Below are 16,438 nucleotides of genomic sequence, written 5' to 3'. Positions count from 1 at the left end.
GTCAGACCTCCATTCAGAAGAAACAGGAAATGAAATGAAAGATTTTGAGGAACACGGTTTGATAATGCAGAATTGCTGTCAGAGCCATGTAGCCTTTAGCGTGCATATGCAGCCTTTACACAGAGCAGTATCGTGTGTGTCAAATGCCTGTGATGTAATCTTGCCGAAATGGGGGGTTGGGTAAGTCAGGGATTCAGCAGGCAAATGGGGAAAGAGAAATGCAATATAACATTAGTTCAGCCTGGGGTCTGTACTGGAGCTGGGCCACTCCAGATCTTCTTTTGTCTTCATTAATGGTTCCTCTAAATACCATGTCTTAGTATCAGCCACAGCAGCAAGATTTACAACATACTAATTAAATAGCAAGATGCCTAGCTAAGCAATTCTGTGTCTGAGTATGTAATTATAGTCTTAGAGTTTTCTCTCTCTCTTTTTCTTCTTTTACTTCTCTTCTGCCAGATTTTTACTAGTGAGCAAGGGGAGTATTCATAGCATATAAAAAGCTCATGTGGCTGAACCATGATTAATTTTACTTAAGCAGTAAGGGATAAGTTAAGGCCCATCCTTGTCCATGGTTATACTGCCTCCATCAATCATTTGCTCAAGGTAAGTTTACAAGGAGCAAAGCCTCTAGTTCATGAAAGACCACTCTAGGCTATAGCTGGCTGCAGTTTCTTTGTACCATTGTTGAGCAGCTTTCTGTTCATTGGGTTTTGGTTTGCTTACAATGCTAGAGCTCTAACTTATGACTTCCACATGCAAAGCAAAGGTTGTAGCACTGCACTATACCCATGCACCCAACTTAGTTCCTTAATTAAAAATGAAATTAATTGTTTATACAGAGACTCTGGAACTTCAGCTTATGTGAAACATGTTGTCGCACCTGCCCTATAATCCCCCAGCCTCAAGCAATCCAAACACTTTCTCAGCTCCTGTTTCCATGGATAGAGGGAAATCACAGAATCCCACCTCCTGGCACTCTGACACATCTATGCTCTCCGACACCAGCTTAGCCCCTGTGCTGTGGGCAGCCCTATTATCTCCCCCTCTCAGTGAGCTCGATTTCACCTTTCACCTGTAGCTGCTCCATGTTATTGAAATGCAGTACAATCCCCTTAATCTAGACTATGACCTTGCTCATACATCACAGACAAAGTAGAGGCCTTGCCTTCCCCACCATCTGTGAACTGCTCCATGAGAGTACCTGGTTCTCCATCCCTTTCCCTAAGGCAGGGAAGAGTTACTTCTTTCAATGCCCAAAGTCAAACCTCTCTAGAGTAGTAGCCACCATCTCCCCCAGGGGTCTTCTGGGATCTCCTTATACTAATCACTTCCCCTCAGACTTGGGTATTTTTAAGCCACTACTCTCTACACTCAAGCCCCTACCTTTTTGGTCAACGCATTTTTCTCAGCTTTTGACTTATTACCCCTCACACAAATAAAAACACAGCTCCTGAATCACTTTAGCTTCTTATTCAGACTGCAAATTGCCTTGTAAAAATAATTATGTTTACATGACAGTTCTCAACTGGTCCAGCAGTTGTTAACTGTCATACAGGTCTCTTGAGAATTAGATTAAAATAATAATGGACTTTCTCTCTGGATAAAAGCACTTAAACACACACACACACACACACACACACACACACACACACACACACACACACACACACACACGCTGCTACAAACAAATTCCTAGTTGCTCCTGTTGGCCAGCGTGTCCAGATCTACCCGTTTCCAGGCACACTGGAGAACTATGCTTCCGTGACGACTTAAGGTAAGTAACTGCTTTGGCCAATGAAATGTGAGTTCAAGGGACGTTGCCACGTGTGCAAGCTTTAAGAGCCTGCACGCAGTTTGCCATGCTTTCTGGTTTCACTCGGTCACTAAAACTGCTCCGTCAGCATGGATCCTGGAGTGCGGTGGATGGAGCACCAAACCAGCTTGAGACAAACCTGAACAGTGAGTGGCAAATCCTGCTGTTTAGAGGGCTGATCTAGGGGGAGTCTCGTACTACATGATACCCTTAGCTGTCCTGTTCAATAGCAAGATGCTGTTAGATATGTGTAATCCAGTTTAGAAAAATGCTTCCCACAAGAGCTCACACGTTCCCTTACTGTAGCTACGTTCTTTCTCTCATATCATTCCTCTCCACTTTCTGTTCCCTTTACGTGGGAGGCTTGCAGGTGCTTCTTTCTCTCAGTGATTTCTTCTACAGCTCTCACTTCCTGTTTTACCTCCTTAGAAAGGCCCTGCTTTGCTTCATTTCTCCCCCTGTTCCAGTCCCAGATGGTACCCACCACATTACCCATTCCCTTCTCTTACAAAATTCGTCACAAGCAATGATCATATTTACTTCGTATCTCTCCGTTTCTGAATTCATCGCAATGATTCACAGATAACAGTTGCCACACAACTTTAACCAAGTGTGAACTTTAAGGAATTCTTTTTAAACATGGGTTGTCTCTTATTAAATATGATAAAATAGAACTGGGAATGTTCTGTGGCATGGCATACCCCATTTTATGGTTTCCTAAATTAATCCGAGGCTCTAACTACAAATATCAGACCAATGTCCAAGAATTTGGCTGCACATCAAGAACCAACCACTGAACCTTGGTAGTCACCGTGTGGAGGAGGTCAGCTTGACCTTTTGGGTTCTTTTCAGAGAGTTGCAGCCAATGAAACTAACAACCTTTGTCCCCGATCCAGTTAACCAGAGGGTTTTGTAATTTACTGGCATACAGTTTTGCTTCATTTGTGTATTTTTCATTTTGTTTTACTTAGCATGTACACCAAGTAGTCTTGTCTTGAAGCCTCAAGAGCATTGAGTATTTATGTTCTCCATGTCAACTTGTGTCAGAGTAAGTCATCAGTTCATATTTGTTCAATGGATGGACACATTCAGTATCATAAGATTAGAGAACATTTGTTTAACTTGGTGGTAGAAGAAGATCTACCACCCTGTTTTAATACAGTTTAAGTAATAATATGGGGCTTAATGTCTCCCAAATTGGAGGTACAGACATGTGTGCACATGTTTGTTTATAACTAATTGCATTGTCTCAAAGACAACTATTCTAAATTTCAAAAACAAGTTTTAGTGTAATTTCTCCCACATATAAAATAACCTGTTTATGGTTTAAAAGAAAAATGCATGCATGTGGTGTACCTACACCCATGTAGATAAAACATTCATTCATACCCCTAAAATTTCTTAAAATTTTAAAAATTAAATTTTTTAAAATTCAGAAGTAACTTAAAATCAATATACAAGCTTCCTATTTTAATTGTCACTGTAAATAAATGAGGATATTTAGATTTATTTGCTTGTTTTTATTTTTAGTTAGATGTATGTGTATCACTATGTGAGTACCACATGCTTGCAGGACTCCAGAAAATGGTATTAGATCTCCTGGAACCAGAGTTACACATGATTTTGAACCCTTGTAAGGGTGATAGGGCTCCAACACTTGCTATCTGTAGGAATAGCAAGTGTTCTTAGTCGCTGGGGTATCTCTCCATCCCATAAATAAAATCTTTTCACAAACCTAAAGAAATTCAGATGTTATAACAATGCCTTCTATGATACGAGATTCTGAAAAAAAATATTCATTAGAAATTTGTATCAAATCAGAGACTCAATATTGTAAGGAAAAACATTGGGAACTTCTGGATCAGTTATTAGAATAGGCTAATTTTAAGGGGTGGGGATATAGCTTGGTGGTAGCATATACGAGGCACTGGCTTCAGTCTCTAGGACCACAACAATAAAATGGAATAACACAAATGAAAGTGTTCACAAAAACAATGAGAAAAAACATCGAAAAATTACTAAGAAGTAACCTTGCTTTAGAAATGAGAATCAACTTAGTTTTGACTTTTGTGAACTGTTTTGCTTTTCCTTAGATTTCCTAGGTAGCAGTGTACATCACTGACTAGTATCTGTTTGAGTTTTTGGTTTTTTTTTTTTTTTTTTTTTTTTTTTTTTTTTTTTTTTTTTTTTGTGTGTGTGTGTGTGTGTGTGTGTGTGTGTGTGTGTGTGTGTGTGTGTGTGTGTTGTTGTTGTTGTTGTTATTTTTGCTTTTTTTTCCCAGGCAGTGTCTTATGTAACCCAGGCTGGCCTTGAACTTACTATGTAGTCAAGGATGATTTTGAACTCTAGATCCTCCTGCCTCTACCTCCTGAGTGCTGGAATTATAGGTGTACATTCCCACAATGTCAGGCTCTAGCTAGTATCTCTTAAAACATGAAACATATTCTGTAATCCTATCTCTTATTCTATGTTAACTGGTGAATTACAGCTAAGATTTTCTGCTTATTTTATGTGAAACTCCATATAGGCGATTTAAAAACAGCACAGGTGTTTCAGGTTGATGCCAAATGCTCCTGACTACTCGTTTTCTCTCAATTTGAAAAGGAGATTATGAATTGTTATCCAATTTTAATGTAATTTAAGTAATAAGATGGCTTTTTATGTTTACAAAGTTGGGCATGCAAATGTGTATGTATATGCATTCATACAAGGTAGAAAGGTTTCAATTTCTTATTATTATTTTATGTGTTATGGGTGTTTTGAATACATGTATGCCTGTATACCATGTGCATGCCTGGTGCCCATGGAGATCAGAAAAAGATATCAGATCCCCTGTAATAAGTTACAGGTGGTTTTAAATGACCTTGTAGGTATTGGAAATTGCACCTGGGTCCTCTGGAAGAACAGTCAGTGCTCTTAACAACTCAGCCATATTTCCAGCCCAGGTAGAAAGATTTTAAAAAGGTTTTTTACATACTGAGAGTGGTGGTACATACCTGTCATCTCAGCATTTCAGAGGCAGAAATGGCAGGGTCAGGAGTTGAAGGTCATCCATAAGGCAAGCCTGGGATTCATGAGACCCTGTCTCAAAAAAAAGGCAAAAATAAATTATTTTGCATAAAAGTCGTTTCTCAACTCATCACTACAGCATAGGCTTCAAACAAAAATTACAAAAGAAATTCTTTTCTGTTCTACTAAGGAATTTCTGTCGATATGTAACTTCAACAGAATTGTTGCTATAGCAATGTAAAGGGGAAAACACTGAATTGTGCTATCAAAACAAATTGTGCTACTGAAATACGACAGTATTAAAGCCTTTGTTTAATAATCCAGACTCTATGTATTTATTTTGTGCTGTGTGTCCTCTAAAATGAGGACCTATGTAAGGACATCCTTTAATGCTAAAAATGATATGTGTAAATGTGAATATCATAGCAAGAACCCTAGGTTAGAAAGCCAAGTGGTGTTAAGAACGTTGCTTTATACAAAAGCAGTAAACATTAATGAACAATGGGCTCAAATGCTGCCAATTACTTTCCTTCACTTAATACAAAATTCCACTGTATAAAACAAAAGCCAGCTGAATTTCCTACATGAGATTCACACACGCTTTGACTCACTAGAGTGACTGCTTCTTCAGGTTCCTGCATGCCTTTCTTTTAACTTTGCCAAAGAGCTTATTCTGAAATACCGCTCTCTGACAGCATTTAGGTGATGCAAACATCTATGTTTATTAGAAAAGAATCATAGGATGAGTCTCTTTAAAGCATTTGGCTCTGCTTTGGCTTGTTTGGCATTAGACCTAGAATCTTGCATTGCTAACAAGGCATCTGGTAAATGTGAAGGTAACTATTAAACTTTGGTTACGTTTGATCTTGCCAATTATGTTTTATAAGATAGAAAAAGGTCTATCAGTCAACTTAAAGATTATAGTTTTAGGGAGACATTATTTTAGAAGATTGGTACTACCTGTACTTCTGAAAATAGAAGAACCTTGTTTTTAAATATGTGACTCTCTATACCCATTTACGTTGCAAAGCTTCACTCCTGGTTGACAATATTATCAAAGCAGTCAGCTGAAGATTGAATAAGAAGGGATGATGCTGTAGTTTGGACCTTAACTGTCCCTCAAGGGCTTATCTGTTAAAGTTTAGTCCAGGATGGCAGTGTTAGGAGGAACTGTAAACTTTAGAACTCTTTAACTCAGGTAAGTGAGCAAGAGGTCTTCAAAGCATGAGCAGTATGTCCTTGAAGGGGACTATGGTTCCCTTGGCCCTGTTCTCTTTCATTTTCACTTTCTTGTCTCTGACCAGTTTCACTCTAGTACATGCTTTTACCATATTCTACTGCCTTGCCATGGGCCCTAAAGTCATGTGGTCAGTGAGCCATCAACTGAAACCTTCAATACTACGAGCTGTAATAAGCATTTACTCTCCAGTGTTTGTCATAGTAGCAGAAAGCTAGCTAACAGAGAGAGCAAAAGAGAGCAAGAGAGAGTGAGAGAGAGGGAGAGAGAGAGAGAAGAGAGATGAAAGTAGATAGGGAGTTGAAGAGAATTGATAGAATATATTATGTCATATCTCTATAACTTCATCCCTTATAGTAAATATTCTACGATATGATGTCAACAAGCCTCTGTGTGTGTGTGTGTGTGTGTGTGTGTGTGTGTGTGTGTGTGTGTGTGTGCGTGTGTGTGTGGTATCTATGTGTGAGCATGCACATGCATGTGTATGTGTGCAGATATGTTCACCAATGGTATGGTAGAGGCCTCAGGTTGACATCAAGATGTCTTCCCCTTCCCCTGTGGTTGTCTGCCTTGTTTTTGTTTTTGTTCTTGAAACAAGGTTTTCTTACTGAACTTGCAACTCGCTGTGTTCACCAGAGTAACTGATCAGCAAACCCCTAGGATCTACCTGACTCTTCCTACTAGAATTACAGAGTGCTCAGGATCCAAACTCATGTCCTCGTGGGTTACATCATAAGCACTTTACTCACTAAACCATCTCCCCAGCCCCAAGCTGAATATTGTGATGTTTTATCAAGACTGTAGTCAATATTACATCTAAGTTAGTATCTCAGTTAACGCAGATTTTCATGTTCAATTTGAAGAAGTGGAAGAGTATGAGTCATAGCTTTGGGTAAGCAAGGGTTTAAGGCCAGCTTCCAATATTTATTCTTGATCTTGGTCAAGATTTAATAATTAATAATTTTAATAATTTTGTTTTTCCATCCATAAAATTAAAAGATGTTTATCACAAATGATCTGAATGTTACACGAAACCTAAATTGGAATTATCTTTATAAATCACAGCAAATACTCTCAGTTTTAAAAATCTAATAAGCACTTAATTCTTATTTGACTTCTTTGCAACATTTGGCTCTAATATTTCATAATTTTTTAAAGAATTATCTCATTTTGGTTTAGTGTTTTATCTCTTTCTGATATTTTTATTCTTTCTAGCTGCTAACTACTACTCTTTTCTCATGGAATCCACTCTGATTTTTTTTGGGGGGATGGCATCACAATCATACATTTGAGTATAGTTAGTTAGTTCGATAGATAGATAGATAGATAGATAGATAGATAGATAGATAGATAGATAGATGATAGATGATATATGTCTCATTTACAAACTTTTGTCCCTTGCTTTTAGGCTGCATGTTGCTCTGCCCTGTTGAACAACTTGACTTCATTTTTCTGCCATCCAAACTTTTCACCCTCATTAAGATGTAACTCTAGAATATCCCAGACTCCTTCTTGGTCATTCTGCTCACACACACCTTCAGTTGAACAGGCCATGTTGACCCTATACCCGTTCTTTTGATTTGTGCCAGTGTTTTAGTTAGTCTCATGTGTAGTTTGATGGAATAGCTCCTGTGCTATTTAGAAAGTGTGTGTTATATAGAAGGAAGAGAAGGAAAAGGAGAAGGAGGAGGAGAAGGAGGAGAAGAAGGAGGAGGAGGAAGAGGAAGAGGAGGAGGAGGAGGAGGAGGAAGAGGAGGAGGAGGAAGAGAAGGAGAAGGAGAAGGAGAAGAATCACTAATCCACAATTTGGGAATACTTATGAAGTCCTCTATCCTAAGGAATGAGTGAGTTAAACTTCAACTTTCCCCTGGGAATAATCTCTGGGAAGACCCTCAGATCCTCCTTTTAGAAACTACTTATTATTTATTTATTCCCTTTGCCACATGTAAAATAAGAATAGAGAGAATTTTGAAATTCAAGAGATTGCTTTGTAGCTCAGGCAGTCAGATTTGCTCTAATCTGGTCTTTTAAACTTCTTTTTCTGCATTGTGTATTTACTTAATTACTTATTTTTAAAGTAGATATCTTTAACATATTTTAATTAAAATAGAATTGCATCCCTTCCCCTCCCTTTCCTTTTGCTAACCTTTCCAGGTACCCTTCTCCCAACCCTTCCCGTGCCTTCCTACTCTCAAGCCTCCTTTTCTTTAAATACTATTGTTACATCTATATGTATATGTACATATGAAGAAATACATAAATACAAGCTGGAGGCCATTTGTGTTGTTTGTGTGCATATGATTTCAGGGCTGACCCATCTGTTCTAGTAAGGGGCTCATGCCCGGGAGGAGCCAAAGCTCCTCTCAGCAGTCATTAGCTGCCTGTCTTTCTTAGTTGTATCTTTTCCAGCACAGGTCTCCAGTCCATTTCAAAAAGCAAATGACCTAAAGAAATACAAAATGGGAGGAATTCCAAAGAGTTGCGTAGTGCCAATCACAATGAATGTGATCACAGGACAAGGATTCTATGTGCTCCTCATTAACCACATATTCACAGTTTACTAAGCTTTGACACTCAGTGTACACTTAGGTACCCCATGAAAGATTCTTTAACTATAAAAGGAATCATGGTATAGGGAGAAGGCATTTGACACACACACACACACACAAAAAAAAAAAACTGTCTTAATTGCTCGTCTAATGAACCAGCTAGCATTGAAATTTGAGAGAGATGACAAAAGCAGTGCTCCCAGCAAGCTACGTTTGTTAAGTGACACAATCAGGATTTGAACCCAGATGCCTAGATCTAAAGGCCTTTCACTACACCAAGTTGCCTCATGAAGTCAAAATTTCTTCTCTGTGTACTGACATGGTTGCTGAATTAGAACTCGAAAGGCCATTTCCACCAACTCTTCAGGGATTGAATGATGAATAAAAATATTTTTCTCTCTAGTCCCACATAATATGTTGATGAAAGGTGTAAGAATAGTGTGGTCTATGTTTATGGAATTTTGAATGTCAGGAAGTCCCTTTCTAAATGGCATAAATCCTGGATTTCATCTACCAATTGAATTTCCAAGTGAAGTCAGTTTTGAAGCCCTTGTAATTCAAAATATAGAGACTTCACTTGAAGAGCTGTGAGGTGTGCTACAAGGAGGGCCTGAGAGGAATGAAGCCTTAACAGAAAGAGTGAAAGTAGGTGGTGTGTTCAATTCGCAAAATCTTATAGTCAAGGATAAAGGAGTATTGTGTGAATTAATAACCAGAAATATTGAGGAGTTAGGAAAATGTGCACTGAACTATATTATAGCCTATAGAAAGTAGTCTACAGCGAACTTCTAAACATTTTACATGTTACTGTCAACCCACAACTGGATCAGAAACAAAAACTGTGAGGTGTGCAGTCACAAAAGATGTTTGTAGAAATATTTTTTAAATCGGTGGTGATAGCACAGTATTTGAATAATTGTGGTTCATATATGGACATCTGCATGGACATTAAAAATAAGGTAAAAATGTGAAACATGGACAAACATTTAAAATAAATCACTTAGTTGGAAGATGTAAATTACTGATATATGATTGAAATTTTGCTGTAAATATATGTATTATGTGAGTGTCAATGAATTTTTCAAAAGGCAGAGAACTTACTGCTAATGAGACTGTGAATAACTTTTTTAAATTCTTATTTATGAGTGTTGCTGTGGGATGTCCTGTATGCTGTGAATAAATGTTGCTATGATTGATTGATAAATAAAACACTGATTGGCCAGGAAGTATAGTGTAGGCAGGACAAGAGAGAGGAGAAGGCTGGGGAGAAGGCTGAGTCAGGAGACGCTGCCAGCCACCAGGAGGAGAAGCATGTTGTAAGATACCAGTAAGCCACGAGCCACGTGGCAAGGTATAGATTTATAGAAAGGAGTTAATTTAAGATATAAGAACAGATAGCAAGAAGCCTGCCACAGCCATACAGTTTATAAGTAATATAAGTCTCTATGTGTTTACTTGGGGGATACGAGTGGGAGAGATTTGTCCTGACTGCCAGTAGGCCAGGACACAGGAAAACTTCAGCTACAAAGGGTTTTGTAAATTTTCTAGAAAGAAGATATATTATTCTTATAATATTTATCTAAATACATATATTAACTGAAGTATTGAAATACACAGTAATAAATCTCCACTGAAAGCATACTATTCATCTGGGCATGGTGGCATATGCCTTTAATTCCAGCACTCAGGAGGCAGAGGCAGGAGATCTTTGTGAGTTAAAGGCCAGCCTGGTCTACAGAGCGAGTTCCAGGACAACCAGAGCTACACAGAGAAACTCTGTTTCAAAAAAAAAAAAAAAAAAAAAAAAAAAAAAAAAAAAAAAAAGGAAGAAGGAAGGAAGAAAGATAGAAAAGCAAAAAAAGACATACTATTCAGTATTTCAATGCTAAACTATCCTTTCAACCAATCAAAAACCTTACATAAAAAAAATCAAGCATTCTTCATAAAATGAACTTGCTAATATATGCCAAGTCAATGACCACCTCTGTCCTGTGAACCAGAAGTAGAAATTTGTCTTCTGATAGTTATTTTAATTATGTTTCCTAGGTTAAATCTGGAGACCTAGCTTTCAAAGAATATATGTATATAAACTTAAATTTAAAAGAGCAAGATTGAGATAAATATTTATTCTATAAACACTTTCATTGTGATGTTATCCACACAGGCTTCTGAGAACTGTAAATGCAATTTGTTTGCGAAGGATGTTTGTTCTAACATGTTGCATTTTTAGCGCTTTTTTTTTAAAGCCAAGTGCAACACAGTTAACCAACAATTGTGCAATCACACTTAGAGAAAGACAGCACCACAGGACAAGGTTATTTTGAATTCTTTTTCCTTCAGACTTTTTTTTTAAATAGGAAGGATCTTTAAAACTTATCAAAAAGCCTGTGCCTTAGCTCACTGCTGTATTAATAGTAAGGCTTTAGATCATGCTGAAATGAGACATTCAAAAATTAATTTGCCAGCACAGAAGACATTACAATATCTACCTCACATTGATTCTTTGATATTCATTAACATATTTAATCCTCACAGGTATCTTGCAAAACAGATATGATTATCACCTTTAGAGATAAGTCAAGACACAACAATCATATAGAAAAATAAAACCAGAATTTGAGCATGTCACTTTGACTCCAGGCCTTTATTCTATTTGTTCAATATGTACACTTAAGTCCTGTTTTCAGGACTAGATTCTAGGATGTGATGTATCTGTCTTTTCTCGTGTCTTGCTGTCTTAGTCACTGTTCTATTGGTGTGAAGAGTCACCATGACCAAGGCAACTGTTACAAAGGAAAGTATTTAATTGGGGGCTTGCTTTCAGTTTCAAAAGCTTATAGTCCATTATCATCATGGTTGAAACCATAAAAGCATGAAGGCAGACATAGTGTTGGAGAAATATCTGGGAGGCTGACATCCTGATCCTCAGCTGGTAGGCAGAGAGGGAGAAAGAGAGCCTTGGCCTGGTGTGGGCTTTTGAAACCTCAAAGCCTACCCACAATGACACACTTCCTCCAACAAGGCCATGCCTGCTCCAACAAGGCCATACCTCCTAACCCTTCTAATCTTTTCAAACATTTCCACTCCTTGGTGACTAAGCATTCAAACATATGAGCCTATTAGAGCCATTTTTATTCAAACCACCACACTTATTAGAGCAACTTAGAACATCTATCTCCATACATATAATGTTGTATTCTAAAGTTATTCAAAGTTGTAATTCTGAAAAAAATACCTTAATTATTTGAGAAGATACGCCCAACATAAAGTTTCACATATTACCAATAGTTATGAATATGTAAATAACACTGTGCTCCTTCCTAGCTTGTGACACAATATCACCATGCAGTGAATTTCAAAGGGAAACTATGTCTCCATATATACTTTTTTAATTCTTTACCCTAGTATTCTAATTATTCATGACTCATTCTGATCAATAAAAGGTTTTTTTATCTTGCTAATAGACTCAAAACTAAATTTTTCCTTATAAGTTGTATGTAACCATAGCAACTGTACTCAGTTACTGTTTTGCAGAGCCTCTGTGCTGCTGTGAGGTGATGAGTAGTGGAGAGCTGATGTCTACCTAATGTGACTGGAAGGCATCTCCTCAAGGCCTTCCACACTTAGCAGTCTCTAGGTAGTGTCTTTTTACTCACTCAAACAGCCACTTTAATCACCAAACTGCTTATCATAATGGTACAGTACAGACAGGTTCTCAGTGAGGTTCCTTGTAGAACCAAAATCAACTTTCCCTTGATGCATTGGCCTATCCACCAACAAGCTTTTTACTTTGTCGAATATTGATACATCCTTCATCACACATGAGCATTTTGTTGACATCTAACTTAGTTTAAATTACCCCAAGTCCATCTCAGTATAGTTGAAGAAATGAGAAATTATAACTGTATGCACAGAAGGATAAACAGAAATGCCCAAAAACCAATACTACTGAAGAGCCACCAGTCCAATGTGTTGACATGACCTCATCTGTTACAAACAAGACTGAACTATTCATTAAATGTCTTTTCGTTCATTAAGTGACTACTCCTATTTGAAATACTTCTAAAGACTTATTCCCAAAACATCAACACAAACAGTAACCATCACCTTTCTACTCTTACCTTGGGTCAAAATTAGAGATTCAACTCAACAAAGATTTTTCTAAGTATTAAGTAATAATTAACTTTTTCCTTATCATCTTTTCTAAATTGCTTATATCAAAGTCCAAGTAAATGCTGTATAAGTTTTAAATTTCTCTACTTTTGCCCAACATCAAGGATAGATAGATAGATAGATAGAGATAGAGAGAGAGAGAGAGAGAGAGAGAGAGAGAGAGAGAGAGAGGAAGAGTTTAATGATGAGCTGTAAACTTTGAACTCCAAGGAGTAGCAACCTAGATAGAGGTAATAGTCCAGTTCCTCACGGGTTTGTACCAGGAGAGAGGGTAGCAATGCAAGGCAGGAGAATGGAAGAAAATAACAGGAATAACAACCATGGATGGACTTGATACCCAGGTATCTAACGGACTCCTGAGAGAGGAAGAATCCTGACACTAGACAACATATGGACATGTAGTTTTCTTTTAATTTAATTTGGAGAAAAAAGTGGCATGTAACTATTTACTGCCATTCCTTCCTATGCCTTTCTGTATTGTATAAGTTATCTTTAATGGATATGTATTACTATTTTTAAAATAAATTTTATAGCCATTAGAATAATATAAGCTTTTCCATGAAGAGATTTAGTCACAAACTCCTAGTTTAAATTACTTTCAGGCTAAAAACAATCATATAATGATGTCAGGGGTGTGTGTGTGTGTGTGTATCTGTGTCTTGTTTTTTTTCTTTGGGTCTTTATTTCTGAAGAAAGCTGTATCACATGAAACTCCCATAAGTAAATTTGTTTGCCTTCTTATGTTGATCTGTCTCTTGCTATAAGTCCCCAGGCATGGCACCCAAGATAGAAAATAAAGTGCATCTTTTCTATTTACCTATAGTGCTGGCATGCTGTACAACAAGCTGTAGCAACCTCACTCTCTTGACTCTCATTTGTGATCTTGACCAGTTCTAACATAGGACCCAGACATAAATGGGTGCTTAAAAATAAGATTAGAATATGAACACAAATTTACAGTTTGAAAGCAACATGTTACAACAGTTCAACTGCAGGATTTGTTTTGCATGAAGCACTACAGCACTAGGTATTTACTAACCTTCCCTGGAAACCAGACAGCCTGAGTCTGCACCAGCCCTGCTTTGCTCTTTGCTGACCTCTTGTACCCTTTCATTCACAGGAGCTATATTTTTAGTACATTAAAAGCCAAATATTTAGCCTTACATGGGAAACAAGCACAATCACACAGACATGCTGAGTCTGTATATGGACTATGTATGTTTCAAATAACACAGCCAATTTTATCCTAACTTGCTGTGGAATATTATTTTAAGATGTGTTACATTTGCTTATGCTGTGGAACATTTGTTTAATGATGCAAAGGTGTGTTGCATTCTTTTATATTACACTTGTTTAACTGTGAAGCTGTGTTACTGTGCTTGTCTAAAATATTTGATTGGTCTAATAAAGAGCTAAATAGCCAATAGCAAGGCAGGAGAAAGGAAAGGTGGGGCTGGCAAGCATAGACAATAAATAGAAGGAGAAAAAGAGCAAAGCCAAGCAAAGGCCAGGAATTCATAAGAAAAAGTCTTCATATGTGATTATTTGGGAGCTGGGTGATGGAATCCCCAAAGAACCAAAGAGTAAAAAGAGTAAAAACAACCAACTACACTAACAAATTATTTATACTAATTTCTTTTATGCAGAATAACAAAATGTGTGAATTAGTCAGAAAGAAAATATAGTTCTATTGTCATCAAAGGAAAAAAAAGAGCACCTTCCACAATACATGAGATGGAACCATCCTCAGTTGGGGTTGCTTCTTCCACTAATATTCTACTGTCAGAATGGTGCTGAATCATGTGCAGTACCCTTGGAAAATCATCTGCAAGTATAGATGCTGGCCGACATACACTCTAAGTCCAGAGGGGAATAATAAGACCTCAACCCTACCTCTATGTAGTCTCCCAATAGAACACTGAAAAAAACTTCAACTGGAAAAGGAAAGACAGTTAAAAATAAAATCCACCCTATCACCTAATCCCAAATGTGAAAAATCCCAGTGCAAGAAACATAAAACTCAAGGCCACACAGTTCCTGGAAAAGTTATCAGTTCCATAGTACTTGGTTCCAATGAGGGTGAACTGGATGAAATAACAGATAAAGAATTTAAAAGAATTATTATAAGGCATTTCAACAAACTCAAAAAGGACATAACTAACCTTCTGAATAAAGTCATAGACAAAACAAATAAGCAGCTGAATGAAATAAAGATGTCAACACAATATATAGAAAAAGGAAGTTAGTCAACATGTAGAAATACTGAAAAAGTAACAAATTTAAAATGAAAACCTCAGTCCACCAGTTAAAAATCTTAGTAGAAAAAGAATGGATCTGCAGGAAGGTGGACTATCAGGGCCTGAAGATAAGTATTTGGGAATTAAATTGTTCTCACAACATAGATATAGTAATGATAAAGTATGAACAGAACATACAGGATTTACAGGACACCATTATAAGACCAAGTATATGAATGATGGGCACATAAAAAGAGAAAAAGTACAAGATAAAAAGTATATTCAATAAAACAAAAGCAAAATAAAAATAAAAATCTAGAGAAAGAGATGGCTTTGCAGATACATTTAGAATGCCAAACAGACAAGACCAGGGGAAAATATATATAGAACAAAGAAAGTACTTTGGAAGTCACCAGACAATATTACCAAAGCACAAAAAAGCAAACCCATTAGAATAATAGCAGATTTCTCAACTGAAACTCTGAAATAAGACCATGAAGCTATGTATTTCAAGCTTTGAAATACAGTAACTACCAAACAGGATTACTATATATACCAAAACTATCCATTATAATTGAAGGAGAAAGAAAAACCTTGAGATAAACAAAAACTAAAAAAGAATTTATGACCACAATGTGAGCACTATCAAAAATACAAGAAGAATCCTACATACTAAAGAGGGAAATAAATATACCCATGAGGCTATGAGAAAGAATAAACTTTACTATAATACTCTATATGCAGACCAGTATTGGAAAAATACCAAACATTACAAAAAAACAGTAAAATGTTAGGAATTAGTAGTTAACTACTGATAATAACTTCAAATGTTAAAATGACCTTAATACCCAATCAAATGTCATAGACTAGCAGGTTGGGAAATAGGATCTATGTATTTGTTACAAACAAGAAACAAAGATCATTCACAAGGACAAAAACTACCTTGGATTGAAAGGATGGAAAAGGGCACTCCAAGGAAATGGAAGTTTAAAAAAAGACAATAATAATAACAACAACAACAACCAAGATGTAGCCACATTAGTAAAGGAAAAGTTAGACTTCAAATCAAAATTAGAAGATACAAATAAAATCAGTTTGTAATGATTTGGAACATCAGTAAACCAAATTTCATTTTAAAAAAATCGAGACAAACAAAAGCATTACTGTAAGTAAAGGTACACGCTCACAACACTGTAATAGTTGGTGACATGAATATCCCACTTTCACCAATACATGGGTCATCTAGACAAAAAATCAGCAAAGAAATATCTGAGTTAAATAGCATTATAAATCCAGTGGACTTAACAGATATGGATAGATGATATAGATAACTGATAGACATAGATAGATGATAATAGGTAGATAGATAGATAGATAGATAGATAGATAGATAGATAATAGATAATCTGTTAAAATA

At 36.8% G+C, this 16,438-nt stretch overlaps 1 long non-coding RNA gene across 1 annotated transcript in view; it reads right to left on the bottom strand.

Moving 5' to 3' along the window:
• The window catches only part of LOC128105196 (uncharacterized), a 221,751-nt gene that overhangs the window by 25,041 nt on the left and 180,272 nt on the right, over positions 1–16,438 (bottom strand). The window contains exon 3 of the long non-coding RNA XR_008216284.1: positions 4,813–4,897. This is a non-coding gene — a long non-coding RNA (uncharacterized LOC128105196). The remainder of the gene's footprint in view (positions 1–4,812; positions 4,898–16,438) is intronic.

Source organism: Peromyscus californicus, unplaced genomic scaffold, assembly GCF_007827085.1.
Source record: "Peromyscus californicus insignis strain IS unplaced genomic scaffold, ASM782708v3 Scaffold_9__1_contigs__length_137607984, whole genome shotgun sequence".
In the NCBI taxonomy this organism is placed as follows: Eukaryota; Metazoa; Chordata; class Mammalia; order Rodentia; family Cricetidae; genus Peromyscus; species Peromyscus californicus.
Note: the sequence above shows the minus strand (reverse complement) of the source record. Positions and strands in the feature narration are given on the sequence as shown.